Source organism: Pezoporus flaviventris, unplaced genomic scaffold, assembly GCF_033815535.1.
Source record: "Pezoporus flaviventris isolate CSIRO_AGI_PZ_B2104156 unplaced genomic scaffold, CSIRO_AGI_Pfla_v1 ptg000213l, whole genome shotgun sequence".
NCBI lineage: Eukaryota > Metazoa > Chordata > Aves > Psittaciformes > Psittacidae > Pezoporus > Pezoporus flaviventris.
This window is the reverse complement of record NW_026892761.1, coordinates 12,381,399-12,401,121: the sequence shown is the minus strand read 5'-3', so window position 1 is coordinate 12,401,121 and position 19,723 is coordinate 12,381,399. Positions and strand designations below refer to the sequence as shown.

Here is a 19,723-nt window from a genome sequence, read left to right as displayed (position 1 = left end):
GCCTCAGCAGGAGTGAGCACTCTGCTGGGTAGTTCTGTGTTAACTGAGCACTTAAACACCACCGTGGTTACGTTGGGATCAATGGAGAGTTCTCCGAGGGGATATTTGCCTCTGCCTTGATCCCCAGTTGATCACCTGCGCTAGGGCGAGATCTCAGGAGCGTTTGAACGGGGACATGCTGGAGCGTTGCAGCGAGAGGAGAGATGCTGCAGTAAATGTCCCAGTGACTGGAGCGTGCTGGGACCACACGTGGGTTCGTAGTTCAGCCGGTGCTGCCTTATTCCTTACAACATCTCCGCGTGGGTCTGTCCCAGGGCTGTTACCGTGTGAGCACCGAGTGAGGAAACGGCTTTAGGTAGGAAAAAGTCTGATTCCCGAGAGAACGGTTTCACTTCGTGAGCGCGGTGCGCAAACAGAGCAAGAGAAGCCGACCTGGAACCACTCCGTCACACAGAGCACCGGGGCCGGACGAGCGGCAGGGCTGGAGCTCCAGCGGCCGCCCCCAGAACCCGGCGCGGGCAGCGGGTAGGAGCCTGAGCCCAGCCCGAGGAGAACGGGGTTTGCTCAATAGAGGAGCGCGCTGGTTCCCACCGCGGGACCGGCACCGACCCCGCCACCCCCGGACCCGCCGCGCCCCGCCACCCCGCCCGGCTTGGACTGTTCCACCGCGCCGGCTGCCGAGCGAGAGGGGAGCGGGGAGGGGGCGCTGCCCTGTGCCGAGGCCCGGCAGCACGGCACGGTACGGTGCAGCCCCGAGGGACGGATGCGCTCAGGCAGCGCCGCGGCGGCACCGGGGAACGGGCACCGGCCACAGGCACATACTTCCCCCTCCTCCGGCGTTTGCTTCCCACCCCGCCGGCGCGGCGCTGTGGTACGGTCGGCGGGAAGGCGCTGGAGCGGCGGGGCGGTGCGCGGCACTGTGCCGGCGGCTCGCGCGGGGCCGGGGCCGGGGCCGGGGCTGGGCCGAGGCCGCTGTGCTGCGGCTCGGTACGTGTCGGTCCGCAGCGCTGCATCGGGACCCGGCACCCCGCTCGGGGAGCGCTTCCCTGCCGCGCACACCGCACCCCCCGGTGGACGGGGCTGCCTCTTGAGAGACGGAGCGAGCTTCCCCGGGGCTCCGCTGCCGGCGGGCAGTGAGTTATTGCCTTCTTTATTAATGTTTTACTGCAGTCTTCTCTTTTTTCCCCTGCTATTCCATGGATTTTCTTACGTGTGTTTTGCTGTTTGTGGGGGGTTTTCCTTTCTTTCTCCCCGTTTTCCCCTATTCGCTGGGAAGCGGGGAGGAAGCGCGAGGTTGGCCCTTGCGGGATGGGAAACTTCCGCGCTTGGAAGCGGCTGCCGGGTGAAATCCCGTCCCCGCCGCTGCCCCGGTGTGGAGCTGGCGGTGCCCGCTGGCTCGTAACGCGGGTCCCGGAGGAGTCGGTGCGGGGGTGTCGCGGGGGGACCGGAGCGATCGCGAGTTACTTGGTGTCTCTTGCGGAGCTGCTCGGGCCGGAGACGGGGGCGAACTGGTGGGACTGGTAGCACTGGTGGGACTGGTAGCACTGGTGGGACTGGTAGCACTGGTGGGACCGGCGCCGGAGCCCGAGGGCTCGGAGTACCCACGTCTGCTCCCCGGAGCGGTGGTGTTGAGCCCTGCGAGCTCAGTTTCTCAGCGTTTCACAATGTTTTCTGCCGCGAATACGTTCGGGTTGTCAATTTCTGTGTTTGAGGTGGTGGATGGAAGTCCCGTGTTTACTCCGGGCTGCTGTCACAATGCCATATGCCAAACCGTCAGGGTGGTCCTGCAGCTGAGTCCTTCTGTGATAACAGAGCATAGAGGCTGAGATAGAAATTGTGCCAACAGTGTGGATGTGCGCCTCTATTTTCCTGACTCTGCTGCCGAGTGTGAAGCTCAGATTTGTTTCCCAGCATGGGGAAGATTCGGGCAGTAAGGCTGAGCCAGGGAACAAGCCTGCACTGGCTTCGTGTTCCCCTGCTTTCCCACGTTCTCCAGTAGCTCTTCTCTGGGGTTGGAGTGGAGACTGGAATCAATAGCATCATGATTGACTTTGGCTTACTTTTGAGGCCAGAAAAGAAAAAGGACCCTTTTATTTCGTATTAAGGAAGTCCTTGTTGTCTTTCCCCTGCAGATAAATACCGTAAGGTATCGGTAGCTGATGCTAGTGTTTGACAGGGTGAGCAGTGTATGTCTGCCACTGCTGGTGGCTTTTGCTGGGCTGGCAGGGGCCATGTGAGCATCGGGGCTGGTATTTACTGTGGACCTCGTCGCCCAGGCTGAGCCTGTTTTCTCTGGCTCTGAGCAATGCTAGCCGTCATTTCGGGGGAGCAGTCATGGGGAGGAAGGTGTAGGCTTTGCTGCAGGACCTCTGGACCATCCCTGCTGCAAAGAGGAAACCTGCTGGCTTCTACAGGTGCTTCCACAACTGGTTTCTATTCCTCAGTTGAGAAGGGGGAAGTGGCAATTCCACTTGCATTTTGTCCCATCTTTTATTGTGTGATTTGCTCTGATTTATGCTCTTTGTGTTTAATTCTGTGCTAAAGGATAGGGAAACAGTTTGTTTTCTAGCAGCAGAGCTCTGGGATGAGGAGCCTGCACTGACGTGGTGCGAAGGATCTTCACGGGTGGTAAGGAACCTGTGTCATGAGCAAAACCTTGGGTTAAGCCACAGCAGTGTTGCTCTGTAGCATCCTTTTTGGGCTGCCTACTCTCAGTGACAGCTTGTCACAAGGTTTATCGCTCACATTCCTGGGAGCCTTTTTATGACCCTTGTTTTTGGTGAGCACCATTTGGATCAGCTGTGTGTGATACCCTTCTTCAGGATGTAAAGACAGACACTCATTTAGCTCACTGTGCTGTGCCGTGAAGGATTGCGGTATTCTGCTTGTGTCAAGCCTAATGTTGCAGATGGGCTTCAGGGGAATGGCAAAGCAGAAGAAGGTGGGTCTCTTAAGAACCACTTTCTTTAGAAAAGGCAGATAATAGGCAGCAAGTTCTGGAAGGATGTTTTATTTGGGGATTGTAAAGAGAGGCTTAGAGCTCTTGCCAGTAAACAGTTTATGTGGCATAAGTGAAGAGACTTGATCACTCAGAAAAATAACTCTAACACATTCCCAGTGCCAAGAGAGCTTTCGGCTATCATTGTCCCGAATTATCAATAAAAGCAACAGAACTTTTGATTTGAGTTCTTTATTGATGGCTGCATAAGAAGTTTTCAGACCTAGATGTAAACTTGCATCTACTCAAAGAAAATGGCCTATGGATATAAAAAGCTTTGATATGCTAAAAGTACTGCAGAGTTATCCAAGATGTTAATTATGGATATTAGAAATAGCTCTGTTTGAAGAGATTTGCAGCTTTTCCTTCCTTGTCCCCTCCCATTAAGTTACTGTCTTGCCCAGCACAGGTTTGTATCCTTGTATTTGAAGAAACACAGAGGTATTGATTGCAGAATTGCTTAAGTGAAGAGGGGAAAAGAAACAAGAATCATATTTGGAGCCCAAGTTTTGATTCCAAAATGAGCTGCTCATTCTTTTCACAGCTTGAGGTTTGTGGTGGAAAGGTTGAAAACACCCAGCAAGAAAAGCATGCTAGAAAAAAATCTGAAACAAGCTAAACAGAGTGAAATTCAGGATGAACTGTCATCAGAGTGTTTATAAACCTACTGGAGAAAAGGGAGGGGGGAAGCGTTTGGATCAATAACAAGTTCCTTTTTATAACTGTAGCTCTTTAATCATATAGCTTAAAAAAAAATCCCCAGTCCTAAATGTGTGCTTTTTGTACCTGTGTTGATAGCTGAGGCTAAATCTGCAGCGTTCATGCTGATGTGGGTAATCTGAATCAAGCTGAATAGTAAAGAGGCTCTTAGGAGAATCTGAAACCCGGGAGGCATTTTTCAGACCTGAGTTATGTCACTTTTTTTAGAGGTGCCTCAGGCAACTGCATTTTAAGAAGACAAAGCTTTTGTTTTCAAGCTGGCCTAGAAAAAATGCCAAGGATGAATCCCAAATAAAGGCTTTCAGAAGTTGTCATTTGTGATTAAGTTGATTTTGCTGTTGTGCACAGAATGCTGCCGCCTTCCTCAGCGTGGTGTCAACTCTGTCCGTTTTTATTTTTGCCATCAGTCCTGGCCTATCTGTTTAATTCAAGTGAATAATTTTACATGGTGGTTCTCACCTGAAAGTGTGTATTTAATGGGGGGGTCAGATGTCTGCTAGCTCCATCATCCCAACATAAAATTAATTGTATGTGCTTTGCCAAAGGCAGAATTGAGGTGACACCAGGGCAGAGATTGACTCCGACCCTGCGTTTTGCAGAATTAACATCTGCTTGCAAGTGTCTAGTTTTGCATTTAAGCTGCTGGAATTATCAAAGCCACGGCTTGTAACGCTGAGCAAAGACTGTTTTCCTCTGCATCTCTTAGGAAATCCTCAGCTCGATGCATGCAAATGGTGAATCTAAAGCTTTTCTTGTGGCTTCTCATGTTTCTTGTGGCTTAAAACAATCAGAAATAGTATCCTGTTGTTGCCAGGGTGTGGGCAAACAAGAGAAGCTACTCCTGTGGAGCCTGAGATGGGAGATAGTGTGCATGATACAACAGATGATGCTGAAGCAGGGATGTGGAAGAGTATATTGCCTGCAATCTATAGTTTTGTAAGCTCCCAGTGAGGTCCTCCTTGCTTAAGGAAGGTGGAATAGTGGGAGTATTGTAATGACTTCCTTTTCTTGGACAAAACAAGAGCAATTTTTGTCTTAAAATCTGACCACCATAAAGCAGCATTGATGTTACTAACGACGACTGAAGCTGTGTCGCCTGGGCAGGAGGTATCCCTGGGGTTAACCTCCCCCTGAGAGACAACTGCTTTCTGTGGCTGTGCCTGGCTTTGTTCTGGATATCCAGGGAAAGGCTATAAGGGCAGCGTGAGTCATCTTTTTGGCTCTTGTGTAACACTGTTCAACACAAACAATCCTGTTTGTTCTGCTTATTGAGGTCTCTTCTATCTTCCAACATGAGGATGTAGATGCACAGTCTCCAGGGGACCTGCTGGGCTGTTGAGGCTGTTCCAGAGTCAATCTGGCACCTAATAATGATGCTATCTTTTTTAAATAGCAGACCTTAAGAATATATTGAAACCAGATACTGACATAGAGCAAGATGTGCCAAACTCAGTTTCAGGAGCACTGCTACAGGGTATTTCCTTTACTGACCATCCATTTGTAGCCTTTGCCAGTGATACTGCACTCTCCTTTTTTTTTTTTTTTTCCCAAAATATGGTTTTAAAATAGAAAACATAACCCCTTCTCTTTCCTCTAAGAAAACAAGAATGATGTAAACAGCATAGGCACCTCTCGACTACATCTGTGTGAATTCATTGATTCCCTGGTGAAGTCTGCAGCATCATCTGAAGGTGGTGTGTGATGGTCCTGAACAATAGGCACTGAGAAGTGCCGTAGCTTTATCTGATGCTTTTCCAAGCAGCTTTTATTTCTACATACACAGCCACAGTGGGAATGAATGTGAGCTTATCTTCTGACTGCTGTTACAAGCAGAGGAAGAATGGTGAGGCACGATGTATGAGCAGGAGCAATAACTGGGGCAGTGCAGCTCCAGCTCCTGCTGTGTCAGGATTAAGTGCCTCCTGCTGCGTCCCAGCTTCCTTGGAAGGAGAACATCCTTCCATGTGGGGGTCTGCCTGCGGTGAGAGTTCCTGAACATGGATATAGGGAAGACAGTTTCTGCTGGAGAAGATAGTGTGGAAACGATGGCAGTGGACACTTGTTCTGGAAGCTGGGAATAGATCCATGGCATTATTCATGTTAATGCATGAATTCCTGAGCTCAGGACTAGGCAGGCAGAGGACATAAGGTGGATAGAGGTGGCAGTTTCAGATGTTCCCCTCCTGAGCTCTTGATGTCTTTACTAGGCTGAATCTCATGCCTTTCTTCTGCCTTCATTTGTGGGAAAAATGCTTCCTCTAGAAGGATATGGGGAGCACTGGTTCTGCCTGCCCTCCTGCACAGGGAGAGAGTACCTCTGCTTGGAGGTGTGAGGGGGCTGAACTCAACTTGTGGATGAAAGTCAGTGTCTGGGAAAGATACGGATGATCTAGTGCTCCAGTGAAGAGTTTTGGACTTCGACCATGTGGGGCTGCATGGTGGCAACAGTGGATATCGTATGACTGAACTGGCAGGCAGTGCTGTCCCTTTCACCTGGCCTTCCCTCTCTTCTCAGTTGCATCCTAGGCTGGCCAGGAGTTCAAGGTGACTCTCCTGGTCCAAGATATGGCTGCTATGTAAAGAGATTGCAGCTCGGACATAATTGCTGTGGGGTTTTTGTAGATAGATGTGAGAAAATCCGTGCTTGCTCTGGGACATACCATTGCAGAGCTGACGGTGCTGCATGGCCTGACGGAGCACGTTCCTGCTGGAAGGGCAGCATTGTGGTGGTTTGGTGGTTCAGCAGCTCCTGGTTTCTGTCCCTGGAGCTGTATCTGCTTGTAAAACAGGTGTTTGCTTGTGACTGTTGGTTCTGCAGCCATGCGCAATGCTTAGAGGTCTTACAAGCTCCTGAAACGCTCTGGGGAGCTGGTGAGAGCTATGAGCGCTGCAGGAATCCTCTTGAGCTTTCTGGTAACTTAGGTTTACTTTTTTCTATTTATATTTTTAAACTTTTACTCCAAAGTTTAGTGTGCAACTGTTGCAAATGCATTTCAACAGCCCAGTAAAACTTTGCCCTCATCTGTGCTGGAGCTGAGAGGCCCCATGCGTTCTCTCCCAGGCTGGTACCCAAGCCTAGGAACAGACCTGCAGGCATCGTTGCAAGCAGGGCATCCATGCAGACACAGCTATGGGTCGCTGTAGATCACTTCACAAAGATGGGACCTAGACTGTGGACCTGGCTTTGAAATTTCAGTGCTTATAAAACTACTGAAAGATCCTTGATACAGCTAATCTCATGCAGTCAGCGTTTTTTCTTTAGCTCCAGTAGCATCTTGGCACTCACAGGGCACAAGTGATGGTGAAGAGCAATATCCGACGGTAAATTCCTCTGGAAGGATGCCCTGTGAAGCTAATGCTGTTGAACAGCTTCACGAGCACATGGGGAATGACTGCTGCCATTGCTACACATCAAAGGTGGGCTTTGTGGTTTTTCTCTTAATTAGGAATGGAGTGCTTTCCTCCAGATGGGCTCCCCAGCCATTTGATTGTGGCATAAACAGCTTTTTCAGGGAGGGCACATTAATAAGCTGGAGTTTGCTAATACCTCCTGTGAGCAGAACCACACCTCGTGGCAGGAGAGAGGCAGGAAGGGCTTAGATTTTAATTAAAGTTGTTGTGATGAAGAAATTAAATCTGGTCTCTGGCCCTGCTTGTATTAGGAGGGGAGAGCTCAGCCTCCCTGAACCGAGCTATTAGCCACCTTCTGTTTGCCTAGGAAAAAAGGCAATTTCTTTGTCAGCTTTTCCCCTGGCTCCTGGGCCCTGTTTGCTTGTTTGTTTTCAGCAGCTCCCCAAATCACTTTGAAGATGGGCTTAAACATTGATCACCGCTTACAGTCTTTCGTCTTTGTTCTGGCAGCAGGCGTTATAAAAGCTGTCCTAAATTACCTCTTTTCCCAAATGAACGGGCTGTGTATGTATATGGCCCAGAAGAGTACAGCTCTTTCAGGCACAGTGTACATCAGCTGATGTCTCTGCTCCCAGTTCTCTTGGATTCAGGTTCCAGCCTGGTCTGGAAAGAAGCAGGCATCCCGGAAGGGAAAAACCAATGTGCTACTAAATTTCAAGGTAAAAGCTACTTAAGGGTCTGTTTGCTGAGCAGGATCCTGTATACAACAACTTGCTCTCCCTTTATTGCCACAGTGGGGTCTTTTCTTGGTTGGAGTGGTGGGAAGTCTCTGCAGGGTGATGCTGTGCAGCTGGTGGGATGCAGCAGTGAAATGATGCCTGGCATTGGTAGCTGCTGGCAGGCTACTTTGGAGGAGAAATGTTGGATCTCTTCCTTCCTTTCCCATTTGAGCACTGAGACCCGCCAATGATGGGAAAAAATACCCCATAACAGCAAAGCATTTATTCTGTATCAAACAGGCAGGAGACAGTGGAGGTGGCTAATTCAGTGTGGAAGACCCCAGAAGGTGCAGTTTAAGAGGAAGCAAGATTTAATAACTTACATAGCACTTTTCTGATGGCTGCTTTATGGCTGCAGATACATTTTTGTTAGCACTTACATGGTATCAGCTCATACCTACCCCTTTCCTGAGTAAACCTGGGTCTTGAGTACCAGCCTGGAAGAGAACTTGGGAGTGCATAACTGACTTGTTATTTAGGTGTGTTATCACCCTTGTTCCTGTAGCATATTCCAATATACTTGTGAGAGGAGCTCCGGGAGGGCTTGGGGTGCAGATGGGTTTGTCCGGCTAAAGGTTGCCAAGGAAATGGGTGCTGTAGCAGCCTGAGCAGTGGGGGAAAAGGCTGTGTGTGGACTTGTAATAGGGGCTGGCCTCTGCATTCATTACTTGTATTATCATTTCCTTCTGCAGTTCAATTTGCAGATGCTATATCACCATCCAATTTTGTGTGCTTCCAGCTGATGATGTATGCCTGCTCAAAGACTGATTTGCAAGAGAGGGGAAAAACGCTGTGCTTATGACCTCAGGATTAATAGATTTTAGCCATGAATATAGCATAAACATCTATGTTTTATAGTTTGTTGTGAGGTACTGGTGCATGGGATTCTAGTTCTGCAAGTCATGGGCTTTTATTCATCAAGTTATGTGAGGAATTTATGGCTTCCCCCAAGTCTTCACAGCTGGGTTGGCAATCTGTAGCATGAGGAGTAAATATTAGTTTGAGGGCTAAGCATTGTATGTTTACACAAGGCTTCTCTCTAAGTCCCAAAAAGGAGGATGAACTCAACAGGCTGCTCACGCTGAAAAGTTGCCACGTCTTGGGGCAAAATGCAGTTGGACAAAGCAGCCCAGCTGTATCTTATGAATATAGACACTTCTTTATTTCTTGGTTGTAATGGAAGAGGAGCATTACCAAGCAAGCATGTCTGCAACCTGTAATGATGCAACAGTGACGTGAGGGAGAAAGCTTCGTGCAATGTTGGAAAAGAGCCTTTAGATCCACTGAGTTACTGTTTGAGAAAAGAAAATGCTTTTGTAAGTTCATGCCCTCTGCCTGTGCTGAACTGATGCCCTTATGTGGAAGAAACAGGCTGATGCCCACAAGGTGCTCGAGCCCAATTGCAGGGAGTGAGGACGTCTGCTTCTAGTGCCTGGTTTTTAAATACCCAGGTAAGAGCAGGCAGTAAATTTGGATTTTTTTTTCTTATCCTGAAGTTTGTCAACTTTCTATTTTGCCATCTGAGCATCCCAGTCATGAGCAAGTAGACTGAAGACTAACACATAAAATAGATGTAAACTCATTTGCTTTATTCTTGTTTAGTCCTTGAATTTAGTTTGTGTCAGTTTGCTACTCGGAATAAAGGAGAACAGGAATATTGGGAAGGCTTCCCGGCCTCTAGAGTCACCAGCATCCTGGTTCTTGTCCCTTCCCTGGGTAAAAAGATCCATATTTTTAACACGTACTAAAAGTCTGGAGGACTTGTTCACCGATCCTTGGCTTATTTCTTTATCAAGTACTTCAGATACTTTCATAGAGCTTCAGCTAAACCCCAGTGTGATAGTATCTGCAGCTCTGTGCACATAGCTAGCGAGAATTACTCGCGGCTCCGGAGCGAATGCTCTAAATATATAAAAGGTAGGAGGGCATGTGACTTGGCCTGACCTTGGGTGGTGGCAATGCTGGGAATGAAGTCAGTTTCCTTGCTCCCAGTTTGCGTGCTCAGACGTTAGTTTCTGTGCCTCTCCTCCTGCAAAACCTGCCTGAAAAACCAGACTTGCAGCCGAAGTGGTTGCCGGTGTCTCGCGTGCCCGAGCCCAGCCTGCCGCCTCTCCCTGTGCACAATTCCCATTCCTAGAGGCTTTTCCCTGTCACAGCTGATTTTCTCGCGGCGGGGCTGGACTCTGGGAAATGCATGGCATGTGGTATTTAGCTCAGTGCAGGAGGTTACAGCCATTTCTTCAAGGCTTAATGTTGGCTTGTGAGGAGGTAACCCTCTGCCAGGCACCTTCCTTACTAGGATCTTGGCAGAGCTGGCTGGAGCGCCTTCATTTTGTTTCGTGTTGCTGCATCTCCTTATTTTCCTACCTTTTATTTTGTCTCAGGATTAAACTCTGGGATTCTCTTGCGACAGCAGGCACCTTATGCACTTGAGCTTTTGATGGGTCATCTGCATGCTGAGGATACACAAAGCTTATTTGGAATAAAAAGGTTATGTGCACCAGTGCTGGAGGTGATTTAGTGCTTGCCTGATTCAGCAGGTCCAGTTCTCTTGGTTCCTGTGCTTGTACCATTAATTGTCATGCAAAACTACAGAGTTGCTTATGGGACAGATGTTGAGCCTTCAGGATCCTGCACAAAGTTACTGGTGCTTTCTGTCTTGGCAACAAAAGCTGTGTCTTAATCTTTAAAATGTTCCACTGGAAAGTATATTTAAAGGAAAGATGGATGTGGTGATATTCCGGTCTGAAGCCTGATGCAGCACTCCTGGCTTTTGTTCCTGCACGTCTCCAGGCAAAGCAGGTGGTGGTTAATTTCTTTTGCATTAAAACCCAAAATAAATCTATGGCATGCTATATGAGGCTACTCACATCTGTGCGCTCTAAGTAGGTCAGATGTGTGCTCACTTCTTTATGGAGACTAAACTTGACAGCGTTTCCTTTCTGCAACCGGGGAGGGAGAAGCACAAAATTCACATGCCAGCTCCATAAGGAATGTCTTCAGGGAAAGACCCCAAAGGGAAAGTGTGTGCAGGTGAAGTAGCTTTGCCCTTAGCTTCAGGTTTGTGACAATGAGCTTTATTGATGAAAGATTTATCTAAGCTGTGTGTCCAGGGCTGAAGGAGTGTCATATCAGATTAGCCTTACAGGTCAAAATACTAAATGCTTCCATGCCATGCTTCAAGCAGATGCCTCTTTCTTTGCTCTCACTAAAAAGCCTGTTTCCTAATCTCTGAAGCCTGTGTTTCTACTGCTGTATTTCTTAAAATGCAAATTGCTCTCCCTGCTGCTTCTTTCCTCCCAGCCAATCCTGTTCTGCTATTTCTTGACTTGTGCTGACTCTGGCTGTGGTGGAGGATAAAACGAGTTGGAAACAGACAACCTGTCTTGCCCAGAAGCATGTTAGGAACCTGATCTATCACCCCTAAAAATGGTTGAGGGTCTCCCTTTGCTTGATGGCCATGGCCTCAGATCCAGATGTATTTGGTCTTGTGGAAGATGCTCTACTAGGGTGAAACTAGTGTGGCTCAAAGACACAGTTCCTATTAATCTACCTACTCAAGTGTGGTCCTCTGATCTCCTTAGTTTGACTCTAGTATATGGAGTAGGGAACCTAAACTCATCTGGCTGGTCTTTACACATTGGGGATTTTCTTTTTCTTCAGTTCTGAGATTACATGATCATGTAAGGACTTTTTCTCACAGGAGGAAGCTTTAGAGTGGAGAGACTTCAAAATGTCACCCCTTGGGACATCCATTGAAAACAGATAAATGGAGGATCTAGTGTTTATTTGAAAGCCAGAGAGGGAGCTGGCTCTGCTACCCGACTAGTTTCTCCTTAGCTTAGATGACCTTACGAGCAACCACAATGAACCAGTGGCAGAGGAGGATCGGAGTAGATGAAGATGGATGTGCGCATGTCCTTATGCACTGCAGCGTGGTGTGGGGGATATTTCTAGTGTTACAGCTGATGTGCCTGCTCTACAAGGCTATCAGGAATCATGTGAAACCAAAGCAGGGCTGCACCTGTCACCTCCTCCTTCTGCAAAGGGCTGGCATCTGCAAGAAAATGAATGTCATCTGCAGCTCTGCCTTCAGCAAGTGAGCCATCATCTATGTGCACTACCAGCCTCCTGAGGGACTTGAAACTGGACATGAAGCTCTGTGCCCTGAGGCGGCTGGATGAGGTGCCAGAACTTCTGGACCTCATGGCAATGAGCAGATCCTACTAACTTGAACAGTAAATGTAGTAGGGTGTCCACCCAAAGCTGCTCTGGCTTTGATTGACCTATGGATATAGGAGTATTGGTCTTGGAAACTGGGTATGGGTTCTACCAGGCTTCCCGTGAGGGGAAGTGGACTCTGACTTCATGGAGTTGCTCAAAAGTTGCTTGGAAAAGAGCCGTACTGGAGCACTTGAAGGGATGTTGGAGTAAAAGATCTGTCTGTCCTATTCTGTCCTAGTCTGCAAGTGTTCTAGCAGGAATCCTGCCTGATTCTTGGTGTGTGAATATGTGTGAGGACATCTCGGTACAGATGTCTTCTCAACTGGAGAGATAACCTTCTTCCATTGCTGTGCTCAGCAGGAAATCAAGGGATGGGATGTTTCCTATGCCTCCTCTTTCCTTTCTTCCTGAATAAGATGCATAGTGCGTTGTTAGGGAAGCTCCTGAGTGCAACCAATCTCTTAAGTCCCTGCTGACCAAATGAAACTAATGAAATCCCTGTTGTCACAACGTATGTTGGTTTAACGCTTAAAAGGAAAATGTGCTGGCAAGTCAGGAGACCCGCCGGGAGATCTCTGGCTTGTTTTGGGCAGAAGGTGAGCTGAGATTCAGTGGTGACAGCGGCAGTTTAAAATGAAGGCAGAGATAGAGCAGTGCACAGACCTGCTGTGCTGTTGTCCCTGGTTTATGCATGAGCACAGAAGTGGTGTCCCCAGAGCTGTTGGGCATCTCTCAGCTATTCTGATTAGGAAGCTGATGTGTTTTGCAGTTTACTCTTCACTTGGTTTTAAAACCAGTCTGTAAACTCCTTATTTTTGGAGAATAAAGGAGGGAGGAAGAATGCTGTTCCTTGCCCTGCATTTACGTGAGAAGCGACTATTTCTGCCAGAGCAGTCATTGTGGACATTTTCATGGCAATAAGTCCTTTTGGGAAAGGTTTAGATGAAGTTTTTGCTTCCAGGGGAGTGAGCCTGGCTGAGCCTTCCAGCAGCTCAACAAAACCTTTATTAATTTTATGTAAATTCATTGGGTGGGAGAGGATGGGATAAAGCTGAGTTCAGGTGCCAACAGTCTCCAAGTTTGGAGGAGAAAAGGGATTTTAGTAGGTTTGTACATTCATTGGGACCTCTAGCCATGGATGAGGGACCGTTGCTTACCCGGTTGGGGAAGACTCGATTTTCAAATGTTGGTTTTCTCCTCATAGAGACCTTTGGCTTGAAGGTCTCGCTTAGCAAATGTACTAAAGCTCGGGTGCTGGAGAACACAGCCTTTGGTGTACAGACACTTTCAAGTCATCAGTCCCTTACTGTGGTCATGCCACCTCTTTGGCTCTGCTCTGGATCTGGACGAGCTGGTGAAACCCAGCCCCATGCTGTTGTGTTAGGAGATGGTGGCACACTCAAGCTGTAGCTGCCCTTGAGGTGGTGAGCACCATCTTCCTTGGAAGAACCCGGTAACCAGAGAGTCCAGAGCCCCTCTCCCAGCCCAGGGGCTGGGCACAGTTGGTCAAGGTGCCAGTCCTGTGATACCAGGAAAGCATCAAGTGTAGCTTTAGTTCCTGGGTGGCCTGGCCTCCAGGACCCAGCTGCTTCTCAGGCAGCCCGTTTGTTCTCTTCCTCCTTATAACTAGAAGGAAATCAGCCCTGTACTTCAGCTGCTGCAGTAATTTCCCTGACAGCCAAATATGACATCTCGGGTAGAGCAACAAGGGCCATGGAGGTCCTAGGACTGTCAGAAATCTAGCAAACTGTGCCCTGTTCCCACCAACCCCTTTATATGCCTTCTGTTCTTTTCTATGGAGAGGAATTTATTAACCTTCTGCAGTTATTTTCCCTCTACCTGTTTCTTGTCCAAAGCAGCCAAGGCACTGTAAAGCTGTGTAGGAAGCAGGGTGAAGCTGTTGCTGCCCCTGGAGCTCTCTGGGACTCACTCTACACCCTGCCTAGCTACCGAGCCTTTGCATACTCAGCTCTCCATTGAAGCTGAACACATCCCTGTTGCTGATTCAGGAGCAAACCATCACGGTCAGAGTTCAGGAGGCACTTGTGTGGCTCCAGCACTTTGAGGTTGTCCCCATTAGCTTGTACTATTAAAAGGAACTAAAAGTTCACACGTGGTGCTGGGCTGGGTGCGCTGCCTGCCAGCACTGTCTCACTGCCAGCCCTGCTGCTCACGCACCAAGCTGTGACCAAGGGTATGCTTTGATTTGCCTCTGTGCACACATAGATTACTTTGATCTTAAATCATACGGGAATGCCGCAAGAGCTGGGAATCCTGTGTCCCCTGCTTGCTCCAGTTTACTGAAGTAACACATTCATAAACTATAACTCTTCAAAGCAGTGTGCTCCAGAAGCTGCAGTGCTGCATCATGTATAAAACATGAGCCTGTGAAAACCAGCCTGTTCCCCTGTGGGCAGCTTGTAGTTCTGGCCATCCTTAAAGTAATGTTCAAAGCAAGGTTTCTCCTCTCCGTCTAGCAGAGCCTGATGCTCCTTTTAGATAAGAATATGATACTGGGTGTTGTTGATGAGATCTTATTTGTCCCTTGGAACAGGAATTATTTCCTTACAGATGTCAGCAGTGCCTCCTACACTAAGGGATTTCGCTGCAGATCAGTGTGAGTTACTTGATTTGAAAGAAGAAATACACGAGACCAAGCAATGTGCAGAACTTTGTTTTGATCTGTGTTGCAGTGACAGGAAGGAGCTCGGCTGAAGTTTTCAAGTGCTGGTGGCTGTGTGCATGTCACCCTTTCCTCCTTGGAAAGGAACTGAGGAGATGGGAGAAGTGACTTTTTATGCGTGGTAAAGAGGGGAGAAATTTGATATTTTCATGATGACTGAATGATGTGAAGTGGGGAGGGCTTAGACATAAAGTGTGGAACTTCATCGGGAGTCCTGCACATCTGTACTGCCCCATCACAACTGCACATTTCCCTTGGGTGGGATCTTGGAAAGGCAGCATGTGAAAATGGTGATGGTAGCTGTAAAAACTTCATAACCACAGTTTCAGGAGCTTTGCTGGGGTGTCAGGGCAGGGCGGGAGGATGCATCCTTGGCCTCGCTCTCTGTAGGACCACTGTGTAGACCAGTATGCTTCAGCATGAAGTGGCCACTTTATGGGCACTCCTTATACCCCCGCTGCCCATTCAGTTCGGCTGCACACAGCCTCTGAGAGACCTGATGACTTAGGCTGGTGCTCTGATAAGTTGTGCAGACCGAGTTGGCATCTAAAGGTTGAGTTTCCCAGCTGAGCTGATGGACAAGCCCCTCTGGTGCTGGAGGTGCAAGGTGGCTGTTACCACACTGGTGTCGTGTTCTGACTCAGAACGTTGCTGCTGTGGGTATAACAAATGACTTCAAGAGAGTGACTAAGATGCTGTAGGCCTGAGGTCAGTCTTTTTTCCCGTGTCTTTGCATGGGGCTTCACGTGGCAGTACAGGAGCAGCATACATAAAAATGGGTGTAACTTGGCATTAGGAGCAGTTCTCATGTCAGGGTGCTGTTTTAACGGGAGTTGCACAGGACAGGGTGGATAGCTGGAGAACACACTAGCTTTGATCCAGCCACAGCCACCACTCGTGGTACCCTCTTTGGCAGCACAGCTTACTTTGTTCCCAGAAAAGCAGAGGAGATGGAAAATGGTGCCAAAGGCTGTGTGATGGGTTTGTGGGTGTGATGATGTCTCCTTTCAGAAGACGCATCAGTGAACACAGTCTGATGTTCATCTTGGTCCACACCTTAGCTGAAGGAGTTGGAGGACTATGAGGGCTTTTCGTACCAGTGTGTCTTTTTGCGTGTAGTGGTACCTGTACTGTGCTCCTGTCCCACTCCACAGACCTGCAGGATTGGGATCCTGTCCGACTGGCACTAGCACAGAAATGGCAAAGAAGGTACTGTTTGTTGAAGATGTCTGCAGTTGCTGCCTGTATTTCTCTGGCAGTCCAATTTGTCTTCCATACTGGCAAAATTCTTGATCTTCATGGTGGCAGTCTTTTCTGCTCTGGAAGAGAGGTTTTCAGGCCAGGTTTGTCATTTATCTCCCTCACATGTTCCAGCAGATAGCTCGCTGGGCAAGCCCTGTTAGTATTCCAGGGAGAATCTTGGCTGTCTCCATCACTTGCTGCCTGCATTGTGGGCAGGCCGTGATAATCTGCACTGCTAGTTCATGTGCCCTAGGTATGTGTTAGATGTTGGATGGACTGGGAGGCCCAGTGCTCATCCCCAAAGGGCTGTGACCTGCTGCTGCAGGCAGGGTGTCCAGCCAGGCCAAAATCCAGCTGGTTTCAGGCTATCTGCAGAGGTTATATTGACATGGGGAGCCATGTACCTAAAGAAGTAGTTCCATTTATCAAGATGATTTTGCTCACTGTGTAGGTTTTTCATGCAGAAACACAGTTACTTTGCTGGTATTCTGGTGCGAACTGTCAGCAATTCTGATTTTGCTACAGCTGGTTTTATATAATATAGTGTAAAAGAAGAATGGATCCTTATGATAAATAGCACCTTAGTGGGGCAAGAAGGGAAGCAGACAGTCGACTCGTACCTTCTAACATGATGAGGTAGCTGTAGTACTCTATTATTCTTAGGAGAACCCAGTTATCTTGTATTCTTTCTCCCCTAAAGTCTTGTCCAAAGGTTTCTCTGCTCTTTGTTGTAGGCAGGTTAGACCTTGTATTCCAGAGGCTTGGGTAGCTACCAGCTTCTGGGGTGATCTGTGTGCCCCAAGTTTGTGGGGAAGTCAGCTTCATCACCTCTCCGAACTGTGTGAGGCTGGTCCCAGCTCACTAATGAAGGGAGCTCAAGGAGGTGACCCACCAAGGTGGGCATCCAAGCCCTGAAGACAGGGCTGAAGGTTGGCTCTGCTGTGGGATTCATGGAGCACAGCCCTACCAGGCTTTGGGCGCATGTGCCCTTCCAGGTGTTTATTGCTACAATGCTGCTTGTTCTCCACTCAGATGGACTCATCCCAAGTGATGTTGTACCAGCAAAATCAGTGGCACTTCCCAAGCCTTTATTTTTGCAGTATTACTTAATTCCTTGTTTTGAATGCATTGGAGGCATGTGAGTCTCTCTGAGCCAAAGCTATTGAAGCCTTTGGAAAGTCTCTCACTAGTTTACTGGTTCTTGGATGCAGTTCTAGCTGTATATGGAAAATTTGAGGGTAGTCTGCCAAGCTGGTGCAGATTGGCCTGAGTCCACTAGCAGGCATTCTCCATTCCCTCTGGTAAGCTTCACCCACCAGCATCTGTGAAACCGCAGTGGTGGGGTTAAAGCACTGTGTTCTCCAAGTGCTTCCTCTTCCCTTTGGCATCTCGGATGTTTTCCATAGTAAAGAGGGTCTGCACTTAGCACCAGCAGCTTTCTGATGAGCAGAATCTCTGGAACGTGAAATTCAAGAATTAAATCCCTCCGCATTCCCAGATGCTCCTGCCATCCACCCAGGCCAGCTCTGGTCACAGACATATTGCTGCTGCTCTCGCTAGCATGTAATGTTGAAAATCCTGAGCTATGTTCTGCAGCTACAATTAAACAAGGCGGAATACTTGATTATTTTCTTAATGTAATACTCACCTTTAGGGGGGAGAGGGCTTCGTGAAGCTCCGTTTCTCTGGGTGCCTTTGTCCTGTGGCTGGTAATTATTTTTAAACTGCCCATCACGTTGTGAGTTGGGTTGTTGGAGAGGGGGTTTTGCAGTTGTCAGAATGTCAGTTCTAATGAAAGTCTCCGCAGACACGCTGTACCTCACTGATGTAAGCCTTTAGGCTAAACAGGCTGCTGATAGCATTTTCAGATGAGTCAGAAAGGTTTCTGCGGGCCTCTTTTTTTCATATGTTTTTGTTTGGTTGCAATGTTTTCATCAGCATGGGTTGAGGGTTGGGGTTTTTCTGTTTTAAAGGCTACGCTGCTGCCTGTCAGCTCGCCACAGAGCTGTTTGGAATTCAGGATCTCGCACGGCACTCGCATCAGGGAAAAAAGGAAGTGCCTGTGTAATAACAATAATTGAAAGTTAATAGTAGAATGAATTAATACACAATTAGAAACATGCTCCCTGTGAACAGCGGCTGATTCCTATAGGAACCTCGTGCACTGGGGAGGTGTACGGCGCTTTCTCTGGGCCCTGTCTATTCCAGCCTGCAGATCATTGAGGCAATTATAATTTCACAGAGGTTTGATCTGGAATTGATTTCTTTGTGATAATTCAATTTAGAGGCCTGCTTCCTCCAAGGTAGAAGATGACAAAAGATGAAGTGTATAAGCCCTTAGCCCTGTCTGTAGACATTCATAGGACTGGCTCCCAGCCAGCGAGAGTTTGCTCTGAAGAATAGTCTTCCTTTGACCGCCTGGTTGGAGTGTTGGACCTCTTAGTGCTTCATTAGGAAGTGATCAATATCAGCTTTGTGCTGGGCTGTGCCGCAGTAGATGGGAGGTGTGTACGGGATGTATCCTGGGTTTGTGACTCTTCATCCTTGCTAGGGAAAGCATGAGAAAATTCTTTCTCATCTGTTCCACAGCCTTTGGAAGATAATTCATGAGGGTATTCTTCCATGTGAGCCAAACTTGGTGTTTCCCAGCCTGTCAGCTGCTTTGCGCTCATCCTGATCAGCAGAACCAAACATAACCTTGTCTGTAGCTGGTAAAAGCAGGACGGTTGTACCCAGTGATGCAGGGTAGAGCTCCAGCTCCTCCAGAGCTAGGACCACTGATTCAGAGTGGCTTCCCCTTGCTCATCGAGGTGTTTCTTTTCTGGGTCTAGCAGGAGCTGGATTCTGCTGGCCAGTGCCTGGGGTGGGACATGCTCTGCTGCCCTTCCCAGGAGCAGGGAATCAGGGTGCCTCCATGCTGAAGGATCATTGGCCAAAGCCACTTTTAGGTGTACTTAAGAGGGCTTTGCAGAGGGAGTGCTGGTCTCCTGCTTCCCTGTGGCTCCTTATGACTGCCAAGGGGGAAATGCCTGGTATTTCCAGGCACAAGGGGAGGGTGTCCTCTCTGTGACAGTCTGCTCCAGGCCTGGCAGACTGTCCCAGAGGTGATGTGCATGATGGAAGAGGAGAAGCCATGCAGGGAATGAAACACTGTGTTACATAGCCCATGCTGGAATGCCACATGTGCATGCACTGTTGGCTGTGCCACTCACAGCAGCTCCTGCCATATGCATTGATGCACATATAGTCTGATCAGATAAACAGTGCATGTGTCTTAAGGCTTAATCTTTCGTTTGACTCTTGCCTCTACACTTGTTGCCCAGAGAAGCTGTGGCTGCCCCATCCCTGGCAGTGTTCAAGGCCAGGTTGGACACAGGGGCTTGGAGCAAGCTGCTCTAGTGAAAGGTGTCCCTGCCCGTGGCAGGGGTTGGAGCTGGATGGGCTTTAAGGTCCCTTCCAACACAAACCAGGCTGGGATTCATGGATTTGGAGGCTGAACGTCCGCTAACATAGAGGTCATCTCTCCTGGAACCCTTTGAAGGCATCTACATCCCCATCACCTCAAAGGCTGCAGCTGCAGAGCAGAGCAGTGCCCTGAGCTGCTGCTGCTGGTGAAAGGTCTGTGAGCAGCACCCCACCACTGCCTGCACAGGGTGTCTGGAAATGGGAATTTGTCTGAAGAGATTCTACTGCTCCGGTACCTGGTGTTCTGACAAACTGAAAGTA

The 19,723-nt window shown here is 48.6% G+C and overlaps 1 protein-coding gene across 3 annotated transcripts in view; it reads left to right on the top strand.

The window, feature by feature from the left end:
* The first annotated feature begins 336 nt into the window (after positions 1 to 336).
* Positions 337 to 19,723, top strand: part of RALY (RALY heterogeneous nuclear ribonucleoprotein) — a 118,172-nt gene continuing 98,785 nt past the window's right edge. The window contains exon 1 of one of the 3 annotated variants that reach the window (XM_061441458.1): positions 337 to 355. The gene's annotated coding sequence lies outside the window, so the exon portion shown is untranslated. Of the gene's footprint in view, positions 356 to 933; positions 1,134 to 19,723 lie in introns of those variants that run through there. The other 2 variants (XM_061441459.1, XM_061441457.1) reach the window with 2 other exon arrangements.